Here is a 17,031-nt window from a genome sequence, read left to right on the forward strand (position 1 = left end):
GGATATCGGTCATGACATTATGTTTGCTGACTGGGAACAGTTATGGACCACTGGTGTTAAATTTACGGCATGTAAGGCCTTAAAAGAAAACATAATGAAAATGATTTACAGGTGGTACATGACCCCAGTCAAGCTTGCAAAAATTTACCATTTGCCCAATAACAAATGCTGGAAATGTAATGAGACTGAAGGTACCTTTTACCACCTTTGGTGGACCTGTCCAAAGATTAAAGCCTTTTGGGAGATGATTTATAACGAAATTAAGAAGGTCCTTAAGTGGACTTTTCCTAAGAAACCTGAGGCTTTTCTTCTGGGCATGGTTGGCCAACTGGTGCCAAAGAAGGACAGGACTTTTTTCATGTACGCTACTACAGCAGCAAGAATTCTTCTGGCAAAGTATTGGAAGATGCAAGAACTACCTACTCTGGAAGAATGGCAGACAAAGGTGACAGACTTTATGGGACTTGCAGAGATGACCGGCAGAATCCGAGACCAGGGGAAAGAGACAGTGGAAGAGGACTGGAAGAAATTCAAAACATATCTTAAAAACTGTTGTAAAATTGAGGAGTGTTAAGATGTCAAGGGGTAAGAAGTAGAGAATTACAGCTGTAACTAATAAGTTTAAGGAAATCTAATGAAAGGGAACTAATAGACAAATTGACTAAAGGGTTGCTAAAGAATTGTGGAATAAGGATGCAGCGAAAGGGAGGTATGGGGAAGTCGGTATATGTTTAATGTTGTGTATGTTTTTGTTTTGTGTTGTGTTTGTTTTTTATTATGTGTTTGAAAAATGAATAAAAATTATTAAAAAAAAATAATATTATGTTCTAAGGGTGGAAGAATAAAGCACACCCTGCAGATGTCGTGCTCAAAGTTTCTAATTTAAGTTATAGCTATAACATTTAAAAATGTGGTATTTAATGAGATCTGATTAATACTGCAGTTATCATTGAGTATTTCCGCCAAGGGTTCCCTTGTAGCATTTACAAGGTTTACTGTTGCAGTCCTGTGGCAAAAATCCTGCAAGAAAAGAAAATGGAAATTCATACTGTATATAACCTTTACTATGCAGTCTGAAATTACGGGGAGAAAATGTTAAAGATACTGTTTTCATTTTAGCTGTAAACTTTATACACCATTACTGAACAGTACCATAACAACTTTGTATAACAGCAGAAGCAGTTCTTTGTGCTGCTTTCAGATCCTTCCAAAGGCAGCCTTTCTCTTTTTGATCTTTCCTTTCCACCACTCAACCCTTATTCATAATATGGAAGCAAAACAAATTCTGTATCCTAGCCTGGGAGATGGAGCTTCAGCTGCAGAAATGTTATATCGGATGGGGGCACACTATAAAACAGCATCCTGGACCCTCTATTCCCATTCCTAGCATTGGATTTGTTTGTATGGATGGTTTTTCAATATCATCCCAGCTACTTTTTGGGGATCCCAATATGGATAAAAGCATATAATAGTGATTTAAATAAGATACACTCAAGTTTCTTGAGACGTATCCTGGGGCTCCCAATTTCAATCAAGTATACACACAATGGACTATTGGGTGTGGGCTAGCACTAAAAAAAACCCTTTAAAAAACTGGTTGCGTTGCCATTTTCGTTGCCAGCCTTTGAGTCTGCTTTCTGACTTACTTAAGGACTCTTATAAATCCAGATGGTTCTAACTCTTACATAGCAAAATTCAATCTACAGTGGTACCTCTGGTTGCGAACGGGATCTGTTCCGGAGACCCGTTTGCAACATGAAAAGCCCGCAACCTGAAGCGCCGTATCTGTGCAGGTGCGTGGCACAATTTAGCGCATGTGTGAGGCATGATTTAGCGCTTCTGCGCATGCCCGAGTGGCAAGACCCAGAAGTAACCTTTTCCGGTACTTCCGGGTCGCTGCAGGACGCAACCCGAAAGAACGTAACATGAAGCAAACGTAAGATGAGGTATGACTGTATTGCCATCAGCTTGGTAACTCTTCTGGGTTCTTCAACTTATTGTGATTACATTTTTGCTGCCAGAGAAGAGGGTAAATGCTTGCAGTTTGATGTGTCAGGGCTCAAGGGCATCATGTGTGGCTGGGATGTGGAGAAGGGAACATTTGCTGCTCCACCTCAGACAACAAAGGGACAGTGAGAGAGTGGGTGGGAAGATGTTGGTGCAGTGTAGGATGAAGTTTTAATTGTGCATGTATTTATTGCTTGCAAGTTCACCTCTTGTGACTACCAATATATGGCTGTGTCAGCATCGCCCTTGAGCCAGTGCCACTAACTGGACTCATCCACTTCAGCCCCGACTGGGCTAGGCGTGCTGGGTAGCACTTCCAGAGACCACCTTCTGCACAGGAACAGGTCAAAGTGCAGATACGACTCGGAGAGCAGCTCTGTAGAATATCTTCTTTATTCTATCTACAACTATTATACACAACTATATACAGAGCTTAATGAGGTCTAAGCATAAATGAATGCTGCACTGCACTGAGTGTCTGCAGTTGCTCTTAGCAGCAACCTTATCTATACACACGATCTGTAACACTCAGTCTCTCTCTCTCCGACACACTGACTCACTGACTGACTCTTTGATGTGGTGCTGGAGCAGAATAAGTAGAGAGCAGAACACTGCTCCTCCTCTCTGGAGAATCAGCAGACTCATCAGGAGATTCTTGGATATGGGAGGGGTGAAATCTCCTCAAGCTGACGCTGGCGTAGCTCGCGTTTAGAGGTCCCACTGCCCACATACCTATTGCTTTGGCACAAAGTCATTGCTAAAAATCAGGTAGCCAGAATGACAATATGGACAACCTGCAGAAACGCCATCCCCCTTCTGGAGATTCTGTTTAAGGCAAAATCTGGAACACGGCAAACATGAGGAAATGGGTGGATTTGGACAGAGTGAGAGAGTGTGGGCAGCAAGAAGCCAAATTTAACAAGACGTTGAGTTTGTTTATCTTGTATTGGAACAATGAAGTACAGTATTTGGCAAATCCACCCTCTATGCTGGGGGATGTTTAAACACTGGGAGTACAGATGAGTTAGACTGAATCTAAAGCTGATAAAGAAATTTTTTTTTAAGAATGTATTGAATTGAAATAGCAAATATAAATACTGGATGTAGTTATTTATTGACAAATATATATTCTATTGATTATAATTTTAGAGGTTTGCTTATTGGATTAAATATTACATATTTGATTAAATATATAGAATTCTATATTATCCATACAGCTTTCCATATATATATTTCATTTTTTTTAAATGATATTTAGGCTACCTATGCAAGAGAGTTCTTAAATTAGCTCTGCACACAAAATTCTACCACAGTTTTTATATCATCATTTCTTCACTCCCCCCTCACTTTTAAAGCAGCAGCTATTTTTATTCCCACTTCTGAGACTAGTAGCAGGTGGCTAGCACCATTCAAGCCCACAAATATCCTTTTAACATTCCAGTTTGTTTGTTTTTTTTGACCAACTCCCCAAATTGCAGGAATTCAAAAGTACATGTTGCCCATGACTCCTGGCTTATGAGCAATTTAAACTGTAATACAGGCATTTCTGGCAGCAAACGACATTCAGTGGAGCTAGCTGGGGAGTGTGAGGCTTGTGGGAGAGAACGCATTGCAATTTGTAATGCAGATCTTCCTTGATTCTCTGCAGGATTTCACAAATCCCTCACGGTAGACACAGCAGGGAAATTCTTACCTTTCACATTTCTACAGTGCAGGCGCTCAGAGAGGTCCTTGAATAACGCCATACGATACAATCTACTTTATGAGCTGGTGTCCTGCAACTGCAATGTATATCGTTTCTCCGATATTTATATCTTTGCAGGGTCCGCACCAACATTTAGGCAAGGAATTGGGCTTCATTTCAGTTTTGTTTTTAAAGTCTAAGCACAAAATTGATGGCCGGCTTTCATTCCCTGGCATTTTTATTTTTATTTTAATGCCATTTTGAGTTCTTTACTTGCAGGGTAAGAGAAATGGAAGGAGACTGTTAAATAGATTGGCAGGAGCCTGCACAATTGGAAAAGGTTATTATGTGACTGGCAGTTATAAAAAAGGTAAAGGGCCCCTGACAGTTAAGTCCAGTCGCGAACGACTCTGGGGTTGCAGCGCTCATCTTGCTTTACTGGCCGAGGGAGCCGACGTTTGTCTACAGACAGTTTTTCCAGGTCATGTGGCCAGCATGACTAAGCCGCTTCTGGCGAACCAGAGCAGCGCACGGAAACGCCATTTACCTTCCCACCAGAACAGTACCTATTTATCTACTTGCACTTTGACGCGCTTTCGAACTGCTAGGTTGGCAGGAGCAGGGACCGAGCAACGGGAGCTCACCCCGTCGCGGGGATTCGAACCACCGACCTTCTGACCGGCAAGCCCACAGTGCCACCCGTGTGGGACCAAATTTTCATAGATGCTTGGCAGCCATGTAATCTCAGCAGGTACTAAAAACTGCACCATTTGTACTGCATTGTAGGGGTGAGCACTCCCACCCAGGGGGGACACATATAATGGTCAGGGAGTGCACTAAGCTGGTGGTGGGTAATTCTCTCTCTCTCTCTCTCTCACACACACACACAGAGAGAGAGAGAGAGAGAGAGAGAGAGAGAGAGACCACTAATTTCTTTCTTTTCTTTTTTTTTTTTTACTTCTTCCTCCATAGGTGGGAGAGTATTTCTGGTAGACTGGAGAAGAGCTTGATTACTTAGCCCCTCCCAAGGTGAGCTAAGCCTGGCCTATTCTACTGTCTTAATCCCTTCATGCATTAATTAGACTTAAGCATGTTGGTTATATGATGCAAGTTATTCCCACAGTTGGGAGAAGGGCGAAGAAGATGCACCATCTCTGTCTCCACCCTTCCCCTCCTGACTGCAGATTTATTTAGGGTTTAAAACACTGTTTATACTTTAGAGCCGCTCACCCCATCAACTTGGGCCCCAGATCCAGGTTGGGTTGACACTGGATGGGCATGGATTAGGTGTGTTTGTGTGCTAGTAATCATGAGCCTTTGCCACTATCAATGCTTTCCCCATTGATTTCAGGGCTGCCCCTGTTTGGCTTGCACTATATTGGGGAAAGGGTATTATTATATGGCTGTAGGACCTTCAGCAGAGACTTTGTGACAATGGCATCAGCATTTATGTGGTTGTTTGCACTTCTCACCCTTGTTCCCAGCAACAAGAGGGGAAAGAATATTGATGGGTAATGAAGAGACTGCACAATTTTCTTCGGGATCAGCACAAAGTTACACATAGCACAGGTGTGCTTTTAACAGAGATAAATTTGGAACAGTTTGCATTGATTAATTACTCTCAAGTTCTCACATTCATCTGCCTAGTGTGAAAAGAACGAGGATCAAGCTTATATACACAGACACACATTCGTGTATGCATTATCATGCATACACATTATATATTTTTTTTTAAAAAAAAATGTTTAAACTGAGGAATAAGTAGCAAATGCTAGCCATTTGAATAATTTTGTTCCTCAGGAGCCAATTAACAACAAATGTCAACAGCCGCATTACCAATTAAAATTATTGGACTGGTTAATTCTGCGTCTAGCTTAGGTTCTAGAAGGTTATTTTGTGGGGTTCGGAGGTGGGGTAGATGTGTTATAACACTAGAGAAAACAACCAAGTAGTAAAATGAGAAATCAGGACCAAATATTTAGCCCCGTGGGCCTATCTTTTAGATCTAGGAACCTAGCAGCTACATGGAGAGCTTCTGTGTTGCAGTCCAGACACTGATTTAAATAGTCCAGTTTTTCTCTTTCCCAACGTTCCCATTTTCCATTGCAGTTTATTTCTTTGAGGCCCTGATGGGGAATCTCAGGGCCAGGGTCCTCCTGGCTTCTCGATCTGGCCCTTAGAACTGTTCCCAGGACACATCCCTCACCAGGGTGTGTAAGGATGCGCAAGTATGTGCTGAAACTAGTCTACTGTACAAATATTGCTCTGCTCACATTTACCTGTAGAACCACCCACTTCTGCCATGTGACACCCCCCCTGCCCCTCCTTGAAGGTTGCCCAAAAAGGAATGAAGCCCTCTGGCAGAAAAGAGTCCCCCATCACAGCTTTAAAGTAATAACACATTCACCATAAAAACAAATCACTTCTGAGTAAATGCAAAACTTCCCATAAGCCAACTTGAGGGACTTCCTGGAGCCTTGATTGGAGGGGGAATCATTGGGAACCCAAGGCATATATGAAACCCAAACATTCCTAAGCAGTCAGTTGATAAAATGCAAGCATTTGATGTGCTAGCCACACTTCAATTCAAAATTCAACTCAGGTGGCACTTGGGAGAGAGTGCATCACACAGAGGCATTCAGGAACACCAGAAGATGCCTTATGTTAGAGTTGTTGCAATGGAATCCTGGATCCGGTCCTTGTGCAGAGTAGAAATGAATGCTGCCCACCACAAGAATGACTTTCAAAGCTTTACTGGAAACTGTCTTAAAACAGATACAAATAAATGTTACAAGATGCAAAGTAACACATTGCTACTTTTTTTTTTTACAAGCTAGCAGTCCTGTCTTCTTCAGAGTCCTTAAAACGGTTCTATAAACTTTCCTCTCTCTGATCCCAGAGAGACAGATATCCTAAGCAGCTTGTTTTTTCGCCATCACAGAGTTTAGCTTTGATATCTACTAGCTCCGCTGCTGTTTGTTTGTTTTTTAAACCACTTAGTTCTCTGGTTTCACCTTCCTGCTGTGAAAGATCTGCAGCCTGAAGACTGAAATGGAACCATCCAACCTTTTCTGCCGCATTTGCCAGAGTGAAACCTCCTGAGCATAATGCAGCCTTCCCTCTGCAAAATGTTTTCAAACACAATGCATACAAACATTAGATTTTAAGCATATTAAGTTCTATCTTTAACACCTTAAACTGAATCCGACCATTGGTCCATTTAACTCAGTACTTTTGACACTGACTGGCAGCAGATCTCAAGGGTTTCAGGCAGGGATCTCTCCTAGTTCTACTTGGAAATACCAGGGACTGAGCCTGGGACCTTCTGTATGCAAGGCAGGTGCCCCACCACTGAGCTATGACACTGCAACACTGAGATCCTTTTTTATTTTTTTGCCAAAATATGCTGGATATTGAGCTTGGGATCTTCTGCATGCAAAACATGTACTCTGCTTCTGAGCAGTTCCCCTTCCTGTGAGCAGGTTAAAGTCATTAAGGTAACTATAGCTGGCTGATGAGTTTGACAGCCTCTGCATTCCCCCCCCCTCCAGTCAAGATATTTAAGTGCTGGTGTTTGAGCCGTTATTGCCGTGGTACACCTCATTTCTGTTTACAATGTGCCCATTTCTATCCAACAGGAGAAAAAGAGATAGAGTGAAATGATTTCACAAAATTGCAGTAAGGAAATGCATAATGTAATTGAGAATACAATAAATGGCACTGCCCAGACTAACATGCTGCATTCTTCACTCTAATTAGCTCCTTTGGAGCAGAGCAGATTGCTTTCAATAAGCCCAAGAAAATTGAGTTTGATTCACTGGAGACAATCTGGGTTCAGTGGTTAACCTCACAGCCTTTAACAAGGGAACTTCTTAAGGATACACAACAGTAACAAGTGAACTTCTCAATAGAAATTAGGGGCAATGTCAGGATTTGACCTGGTTTCAGATGGAAACGGCTCTTACAGGGAAAATTTGGACAAGAGAGAGGAACAGTGGCTACTTCAGCACATTGGAATGGAATGGAATTGTACGTTTTGAAAAATGGAAGTCACGTGTGGCAGAGATAAAGGCTCCGTCCTACTCAAGCAGCTTTGTATTGTGTTGCCACTGTCTTAACATAGATGTGTGTTTATTTTGAATGCCTAACTTATACCAGTCAAAAGTAGGTCTCTAATAATATTTGATCAAACCATTGGCCAGAGGACCAGCTGTGGCAAGGAGCTTGTTTTCTCCTCCAATCAGGAGAGAGCATCAATGTTCCATTTCCTTAACAAGAGGAAGCACAACATGGTTCTAATGATACAGATATGAGTGGCTCTCTTCAGATGATCATGTGTAATACTTCCCATACTTCAGAATGTGGTATTTTTCACCCTCCTGCTCATTCTATGGAGAGGAGGCCCTGGGCTTCTGCCCCAAAGTGCTGCCCAGATGGTACCACTTTGATGGAAGGAAAAGGGTAGCAGTATTGGCAAATTGAGATAGTGGCATATTGGGATAAGAAGAGAAGGGAAGGCATGGAGATAGCTCCTGGCTAACAAACTCAGCTTGCTTCTTAATGTTGCAGTCCTGTGCACACGCAAGTGGGGGTAAATCCCATTGAACTCACTTACTTATGAGTAGAGGTGTATAGGATTGTGTTGCGAAAATGGACTCAAACAAATCATAGAATCATAGAGTTGGAAGAGACCACAAGGGCCATCGAGTCCAACCCCCTGCCAAGCAGGAAACACCATCAGAGCACTCCTGACATATGGTTGTCAAGCCTCTGCTTAAAGACCTCCAAAGAAGGAGACTCCACCACACTCCTTGGCAGCAAATTCCACTGTCAAACAGCTCTTACTGTCAGGAAGTTCTTCCTAATGTTTAGGTGGAATCTTCTTTCTTGTAGTTTGGATCCATTGCTCCGTGTCCGCTTCTCTGGAGCAGCAGAAAACAACCTTTCTCCCTCCTCTATGTGACATCCTTTTATATATTTGAACATGGCTATCATATCACCCCTTGACCTCCTCTTCTCTAGGCTAAACATGCCCAGCTCCCTTAGCCGTTCCTCATAAGGCATCGTTTCCAGGCCTTTGACCATTTTGGTTGCCCTCCTCTGGACACGTTCCAGTTTGTCAGTGTCCTTCTTGAACTGTGGTGCCCAGAACTGGACACAGTACTCCAGGTGACCAGAGCAGAATACAGTGGCACTATTACTTCCCTTGATCTAGATGCTATACTCCTATTGATGCAGCCCAGAATTGCATTGGCTTTTTTAGCTGCCGCGTCACACTGTTGGCTCATGTCAAGTGATTCCCAGCAAGCAACAATGGGCCCTTTTGTTCTGTTCAAGTTCATTATAAACATGGTATATGATTTAAAATTAAGCTTTGAAGAGTTGTTGTTATATATTGTTGTACTGTGTATTTTGGGTCTATGGACTGGTTGGACTCGATGGCCCTTGTGGTCTCTTCCAACTCTATGATTCTATGATTCTATGACTGCAATAAAGCTCTGTGTGTGTACACTGAAATTGTCTTCTGCAAACATGCCACACATAGCTTGAGAGTTCCAGATTTGCTCCTTGGGTTTCTTTCTTTTGCAGTTCTGGAAGGGGTGGTGAAGGTCACACACAGTAAAGACTTCTGCTATTTGTATTAAGCATAAGAACTTAATGTCATGGTCTGATCTACGGCTGAGGACGTTGGGACCAGGGGCAAGATGGCGGGGTGGGAGCAGGAATGAGGGTCCAGAAGTCAGGGATCCGAGGGTCAGGAAGAAAGGAGTCATGAAGTCAAGGGTCCAAGGATCAAGAAGAAGGGAGTCAGGAAGCCGAGGTCCGAGGATCAAGAAGCCACATGCAACAAGGCAGGAAACATGTTGCTGTGGCAAAGAGCCAAAGGGAAATGTTGCCCCAACCCAACCACCACATTAAGATGGGAAAGGAACTGTAACCATTCCGGTCTGTAGAGAAGATGAGAATCTTTGAACAGCAGCTCTTAATACATTGCTTTAAGAATGTTCACCTCACGTAGCAAAGTAGTTTTTAGCATCCTGCAATTAACCTGAACAAAGATCTGGCGGCAGTTGTGGAGGTGGGCAGAGGGAGGAGAGGGAGGGAGAACCTAAAAAATAAGGGATCTGTTCATGTCATGGAACCAAACATTTGGAGAAGAGCTTTTAAGCAAGATCGATGCCTATAATGAGAAAAGGGTTTAAAAACCAGCAAAGCAATAATGCACATATTAGCTTTTTGATTGAGCGTGCTGATATCTTCCTCAAAACAATTATGCCATTCATCCTGTAACAAACATAATGACCCGGATAGACTCGCACGGGAAGCTTGAGTCAATCAATCCCAACCTCTTATTCAGATAGACACCAAGCACTGAGGCGGGCCAGCCCTGCTTCCTTGCTGCTCTTTTATTTGCTTCTTGACACATGCCATTAAGGCCTAAACTTTGCGGAAATGTTGCCCTTTTTGCTTCCCCCCTCGAACAACCCCACCCCCCTCTCTCCAAAGCCTAATTGACTCCTCTAAACAATATATTATCAGGCTAATGATTTGTTCTTGTAGCCTGGAGAGTTTCCGACTGTGTTTTCTTTTGAGAAATGCATAAATTGTAGCCCCATAATCCTATCGGGAAGGTTTTTAATAAGACATGACATTTCAGAAAAACTAAAGCAAGGGACGGGGTGTCTGCCACTCTATGGGCATTGTGCTCAGGCCTCGGCGCTTAATCTAAGATATTGAATGCCAGCTGCCAAATTGTGTCTGTAACATTTGACTGTGCAATGCGGTATGGTTTTAATATTCATCAGAGAGCTTCAATACAGGCTGACAGTACAGAGTACACTGCTATTATTACAAAATGATTTCTGGGCCTTGAGGGAACTTGGTACCATGCTGACTAAAGCCATATAGCTAAGTACTGAAGCTAAGCATTCACATGGCAGTTTTGTATTCAAAGTACCTTTGCCATCTTTATTCATCCTTGGAAGAAGGGATGCAGGTGGCGCTGGGGTCTAAACCACTGAGTCTCTTGGGCTTGCCAATCAGAAGGTTCGAATCCCCACAACGGGGTGAGCTCCCATTGCTCTGTCCCAGCTCCTGCCAACCTAGCAGTTCGAAAGCACACCAGTGCAAGTAGATAAATAGGTACCACTGTGATGGAAAGGTAAACAGCGTTTCCGTGCACTCTGGCTTCCGTCATAGTGTTTTGTTGCACCAGAAGCGGTTTAGTCATGCTGGCCACATGACCAGGAAAGCTGTCTGTGGAGAAACACAGGCTCCCTCAGTCTGAAAGTGAGATGAGTGCCGCATCCCATAGTCACCTTTGACTGGACTTAACCATCCAGGGGTGCTTTATCTTTTTTACTTCTACCTTTACCTTCATCGCTGGAACAGCCCTAGAAAGTTATTCAATGTTCCCATTTTACACTGGTGAAATTAAAGCTGACAAATACCAGTTTGCTCCCAGCCAGTGTTGGCTCTAGGTTTTGGTGGCAAGAAGACACCCTCCATTCCTTTGGGGGGGGGATTCCTTGGTGGGTCTAGCTCCTCATTGCAGCTGGTCATGGAAGCAGAGAATTGTAGAGTTGGAAGGGATGCCATACGTTGAAGGAGCTGCGTATGTTTAGCCTGGAAAAGATAAGATAGCCATCTTCATGTGGTAGCATGGAGACGGGTTTCTCCACTGTTGTCACCAGTGTTGTGGAATGCCCTCCCTGCTGAACTAAGAGAGTCCCCATCAGTATTGGCATTCTACCAGTTCCTGAAGACAGACCTGTTTAGGCAATTACTCCCATGAATTGATTGTGATTTCATGGTTTTAACTGTTCTAATTATTATGTTTTTAATTATTTGTTTTATTGTATAATTTAATTTAATTAAGGATGCTTTAATGTTATTTTGCCTTTTAATTATGGATTGATTTTGGAGTTGTAAACCTCTTAGACGATATTTTGCTATATAAGCAGTATATAAATTAATAAATAATAACACTAACAGGAGAGGCCAGAAATTGACCTTCTGCATTGAGGTCTACCACCAACCTAAACCCTATCCCCAAATGCATATATAATTGCATGGAGAGGGAGAAGATGGGTGACCAACAGGAATCATGCTGCCCCTTGTTTACAGATATTGCTGGCGTCTAACCGGATACCAAAATCTGGTTGTATATTAGCCACAGGGGAACTAGAAAATATTTTTCCAGATCCAATATTAGGTGTCCACAGCAACATCTATCTGATATCATAAAAATCTCTGTGCAAACGTCCCTGAAAGAGAGGGGAAAGTGCAAAGGTACCAAATATTAAGAAGATATTAAAGCTCACTTGAGGTTTCAAGATTTATTGAATGGAAGGGTAAATATTGAGAGAGATTAAGAAAGATTATAGAGAGGTTATCGGGTCATTGTTGACTCAGTGGGAAACGAATCGCACTATTCACTCGAATCAGTGCATGGGACTAGGCAAGAGGAGGAAGAGGAGGTGCCCTGCCCAGCTAGCAGACACAGAACGAAAGGAATCTTAGAGGCATAGAGGGAGGAGAAATTTAATTCAGTAGATGAAATAAAGCTGAATTCATAACATTCACATCTTCCATCGTTTGAAGTTGGTGCTCATCAAAATTTTGCAATGCAGTTCTTCAAGCAATATTTATAAAAGTATATATATTAGGGGAAAGTGTGCATTAAAATGAAGATATTGGTGAATTAAGGGACATGGGTGGCGCTGTGGGTTAAACCACAGAGCCAAGGACTTGCTGATCAGAAGGTCAGCGGTTCAAATCCCCGCAACGGGATGAGCTCCCATTGCTCGGTCCCTGCTCCTGCCCACCTAGCAGTTTGAAAGCATGTCAAAGTGCAAGTAGATAAATAGGTACCACTCCGGTGGGAAGGTAAACGGTGTTTCCGTGCACTGCTCCGGTTTGCCAGAAGTGGCTTAGTCATGCTGGCCACATGACCCGGAAGCTGTACGCCGGCTCCCTTGGCCAGTAAAGCAAGATGAGCACCGCAACCCCAGAGTCGGTCACAACTGGACCTAATGGTCAGGGGTCCCTTTACTTTTTATTAGTGAATTACTGCTTGCAGAAATGTGTACATTAATCAAAACGACATAGAACAATGTGTTTAATCAGATAAATTTGCACGTTTACAAGCTTCTATAGGCATGGTAGCACAGAACAGTCCATTGTTTGGTGCAGGTGGTATAACATCTAAAGGCTCTTGTAGGCCAGATTAGGTATTACAGGACCTGTGCAACTGCCTCCAATCTCCCCCTATAATGTCTACAAAATGCATGGCATACATGGCATGAATGATACTTTCTCACACCAGCTCCACTTCATTGACTGTGGAGGTGAGAAACTTGCAACATGATGATATCATGCTGTGACATTAGCAGTGAAGGTAAGAAGAGGAGAGATGTGTCATGAACACATCTGCCCCAAGTAGAGAGGCACAGCATGAGTTAAGAAGCAGCCAGCAGCAGGGAAGCTTGCATTACCCTCAGACAGTGGGGAGCAGTCGGCTGTCTGCTCCCCCTCCCCCTCCTCCTGACAATGAAAGGAATGCAGATAAGACGCTAGCAGAGAGCGGGATGGAGAGAAGCCAGCTCGCTCAAGAAGCACTGGCAGGATCAGAAATCAGGAGGGGAAATATTTCCTCACCGGAAGAGGAGGCAATTAATCCTATGAGCCCAAGGAGCAGACGTATGGGAAAGGTATTAGACAGGAAACAAAACCAGAAACATAAGGGTTATAGGTTCAGGATATTCTGCAGAAACAGAAAGAGCTCCTCAGAAGGGTCAACTGAATTGTAAGTTACGGAAGCTCTGATAGAGCATCCGAGGCTGATTGTTTGTTTTGGAATAAATCTTCAAGCTAATGACGACTTGCATGCTGTGTTATCAAGATGGCAGCCTGGGCTCCTGACAAGATGTAGCGTCTTCCATCATCACATGTCATAATGTCTAGTTCTGACTGGACTAACACATCTTGAGAAAGGCTATGTTCTAACCACATTCCAATTAATAGATTTTGGCTTGAGATTTGTAAGGTCTGTCTATTCCTTTGTGAACCTGCATGCATATCATGGGCAACTTCTGATGCCCTATACCAGGTCCCCCTGCTGCTGTCTCCAGAAACAAGAAGTTGATTCCAGAGAGCATTCCATACATGGAGAGCTGCTGCAGAAAAGGCCCATTCTCATGTTGCCACCCTCCGAACCTCTCATGGAGGAGACACATGGAGAATGGCCTCAGAGGATGATCTTGTTGGAAATCAAGCCTTTATCAGGAGAAACTGGCAACTCTCCCAGGCACCCGGCATGATTCCCTGTTGACCTCCCTGGCTGCATTCCCCAGCAAGATCCTGGTGAGTTCTCAATAGGCAATTCTTCTCAAACGTGAGAAGAACACCCCCTCTTTCCTGCCCCCTGACAGGGGAAAGAGATAGACAGAAACGTATTTACATGCCTTTATTTCTGTCTTTGCAGCATTACAAAAAACATGACTGCTCTCTTCAAACTCCAGCAGTGTAGTAACAAACACTTCCTGCACTTCCTGGACAGGAATAAACGGAAGAGCTCATATAACACTCTGAGCTAATTCCGGTGCTTCGCACTGTGAATTGACTGTCCCTCTGTTTCCCACGGGCAGCCCCAACATTCCCATTATGTTTTGCTTTCAAGCTAGCAGTTTGCAGCTGCATTGCTTCTATATCGTAACAGATCTCAGGGTCTTGGTAGGTTCATATGAGGAGAGGCAGTCCTTGAAGTATTGCAGTCCTAATACTTAATGGGTCAAAACCAGCACTTTGAATTGGGCCTGGAAACTAATTGGCAGTTAGTGCAGTCTGACCAAGATGAGTGTAATATGCTCAAACCTTCTTGCCCCCGTGAGAACCTTGCTGCTGAATTCTGGACAAGCTGAAGTTTCCGAACTGTTTTCAAAGACAGCTTTATGTATAACACATTGCAATATTTTATGGCATTTTGTTATTGCTTTGCTTTGGTTATATTGCTTTTATTTATTTTTATTTTTTGTAAACCGTTCTGAGAGCTTTGGCTGAAGAGCACCTGCTAAATACTGCAAGCAAGCAAATAGTAGATAGTCAACTTCTCACACATGCATAGCCACTCCATCTTGCTTTATGCATTCGCACACAACATAGACATGTGTTAGTAGACAGATATGGTGAATTTAGCATATCCAGTGCAACACAGGCAATTAGGATGGTGATGGATGTTTTAAGGGCTCCACTAGCCCGATGCCATGCACATTGAACTTGATTAGCATTGTGTCCACTGTTTGCATTGTCAGCTCACATATGCCTGTCGTCTTGTACAGCTACCTCAAGCCGGCGTTCCAAAATGATGCACATGTCACATCAAAGCAAGCAATGTCAACTTGCATTGCATTACATTCTATGACATGCTGTGATCTTATGTAACTGAACACAGCGCATTCTGTCATTTTGCACGACAGGATTAAAGAGCAGGGAAATTATCTTAAAATAGACCATAACACATTATACAAAGCTATCTCTATCTTCTCCTACCTTCCAAGATTACAATTATCCATTAGGCGGCACAGGCGCACAGGGAACTTGACTGAGAATGGGACTGCCCTGGGTAGACTAGTTTGAAGTTACTTGGTCCTTTGTCCATCTCCAAGTCCACAGCATCTGAATGGCATCACGCTGACTACCCCTGAAATACACTAATATATAACCACTTCCAAACCACAGCAATAAAAATAATAAAACAGCAGAATGTCCAAAACCTATATCAGCTTTATTTTTTATTTTTTTAATGTAGGTTTTTAAAAGTCTTTTAAAAGTGGAACCTGGTTTATCAGGGCAAATGGGTCACTGCCCCACCAATCTTAGTCTACCCTCAGCCTCAAAATCACAGTCATGAGGCACCATCATGTTCTACCTTGGGTTGACAGGCTGTGGGGAATGAGAAGGAGGGTGAAGAGGAGTATGGGATGTGGGGGCTCATGCAGCAGAGCAGAAGTAAGATGAGGGAGTCCTCCTCTTTCTCTGAATCTGGCAGCTCTGGCTGGAGAGGCCATTCACATAAGACATGGGGATCTCGTGAGTAAGCTCAACACACCTTGCCTTTAAATGTTTGGTGGGTGGGCATAGGAACCCATTGGGACAACTCAATAGCTCCCATGTGGTCTGGGAACCTCTTGCCCTAGTTTTGAACTCAGAACCTCCTGCTCCTAGCTCTGCTAGTCCTGGCATTCAAATGCTTAGTCAGAACCTTGGAGCTGGTATAACTCCGAGTCTGTTGGTGAGTCTGAGCCGTTATGCTGCCTCAACAAAAATCTCTTCCCTCCGTTTAAGAGCCTCTACCATTGTGTTTTGGATGTGTCAGGACATAGCTCAAGCTCCTGAATTGGGCCTGGATATGCACCAGCAACTCAGCTTCCAGTCCATTGATTCCTGGCCAGCAGAAAAATTATTTTACTGTACTGGTCTTGATAGTCACATTCAACCATTAAGTTTCAGGAAGGCCTCTCCTCCTTCCGGAGGGGAGGTGTTGTGGGCGGGAGACGACTCCCGCGTCACGCAGGGAGTGTTATGCCCCCTGCCCCATCCACATGGCTGGTGAGCCACTCCTCCCGGTTGAGCACCCAATCGGGCGGCTTGGTGGGGGCGTGGTTTGCTGCTCAAGACGCAGCCGCGCCAGCCATTCAGCCCCTTTGCTCACCTTCTCGTCGCGAGTCGCCCTCCCACCACTCCCTTAGGGCTTGGGGCTTCGCTTTTCTCTTGACCTTGCTATGGACCTATGGTTGGTTGCCCATGTTGCCCAGGGGGCCTGGTAGGGATTTTTCCAACTGGCATTAGGCCTTTGGGTTTTTTCGCCTACCTCGTAGCAATCGTCACAACTTTCTTGGTATTGGGCGGTTAGGCATTGGAATGTGTTGTTGGTGTGTGGAAGGGCAAGGTGTGGCCATCGCCTACCCCTTCAAATTTGGGTATTCCATTAAAGGAATCCGGCGGTCGTGTATTCTGTCCAATGCCTGCGTGGCGGGAGGCCATGGCACGACCCTTGGTGACATCAGGGGAGAGCCTATAGTTGTATTAGCATCAACAGGCTCCCCCTACTAGTGGTTAACCCCCTCTTCAGACTCACCCCTCTTCAAGTTACAGATAGGTAGCCGTGTTGGTCTGCCATAGTCAAAACAAAAAAAATTCCTTCCAGTAGCACCTTAAAGACCAACTAAGTTAGTTCTTGGTATGAGCTTTCGTGTGCATGCACACTTCTTCAGATACACTGAAACAGAAGTCACCAGACCCTTCTATATAGTGAGAAGGTGGGGAGGGGTATTACTCAG

General features: G+C 43.8%; 1 long non-coding RNA gene across 1 annotated transcript; it reads right to left on the reverse strand.

Moving 5' to 3' along the window:
• Positions 1-937: 937 nt before the first annotated feature.
• Positions 938-16,731, reverse strand: LOC309380972. The gene is made up of 3 exons (XR_014173244.1): positions 15,801-16,731; positions 15,242-15,392; positions 938-1,020 (listed from the first exon to the last, which is right to left on the reverse strand). It is a non-coding gene; the product is annotated as an uncharacterized lncRNA (long non-coding RNA).
• Between the last annotated feature and the right edge of the window lie 300 nt (positions 16,732-17,031).

Source organism: Podarcis melisellensis (assembly GCF_964234715.1).
Source record: "Podarcis melisellensis genome assembly, chromosome: 12".
Taxonomy (NCBI): Eukaryota; Metazoa; Chordata; class Lepidosauria; order Squamata; family Lacertidae; genus Podarcis; species Podarcis melisellensis.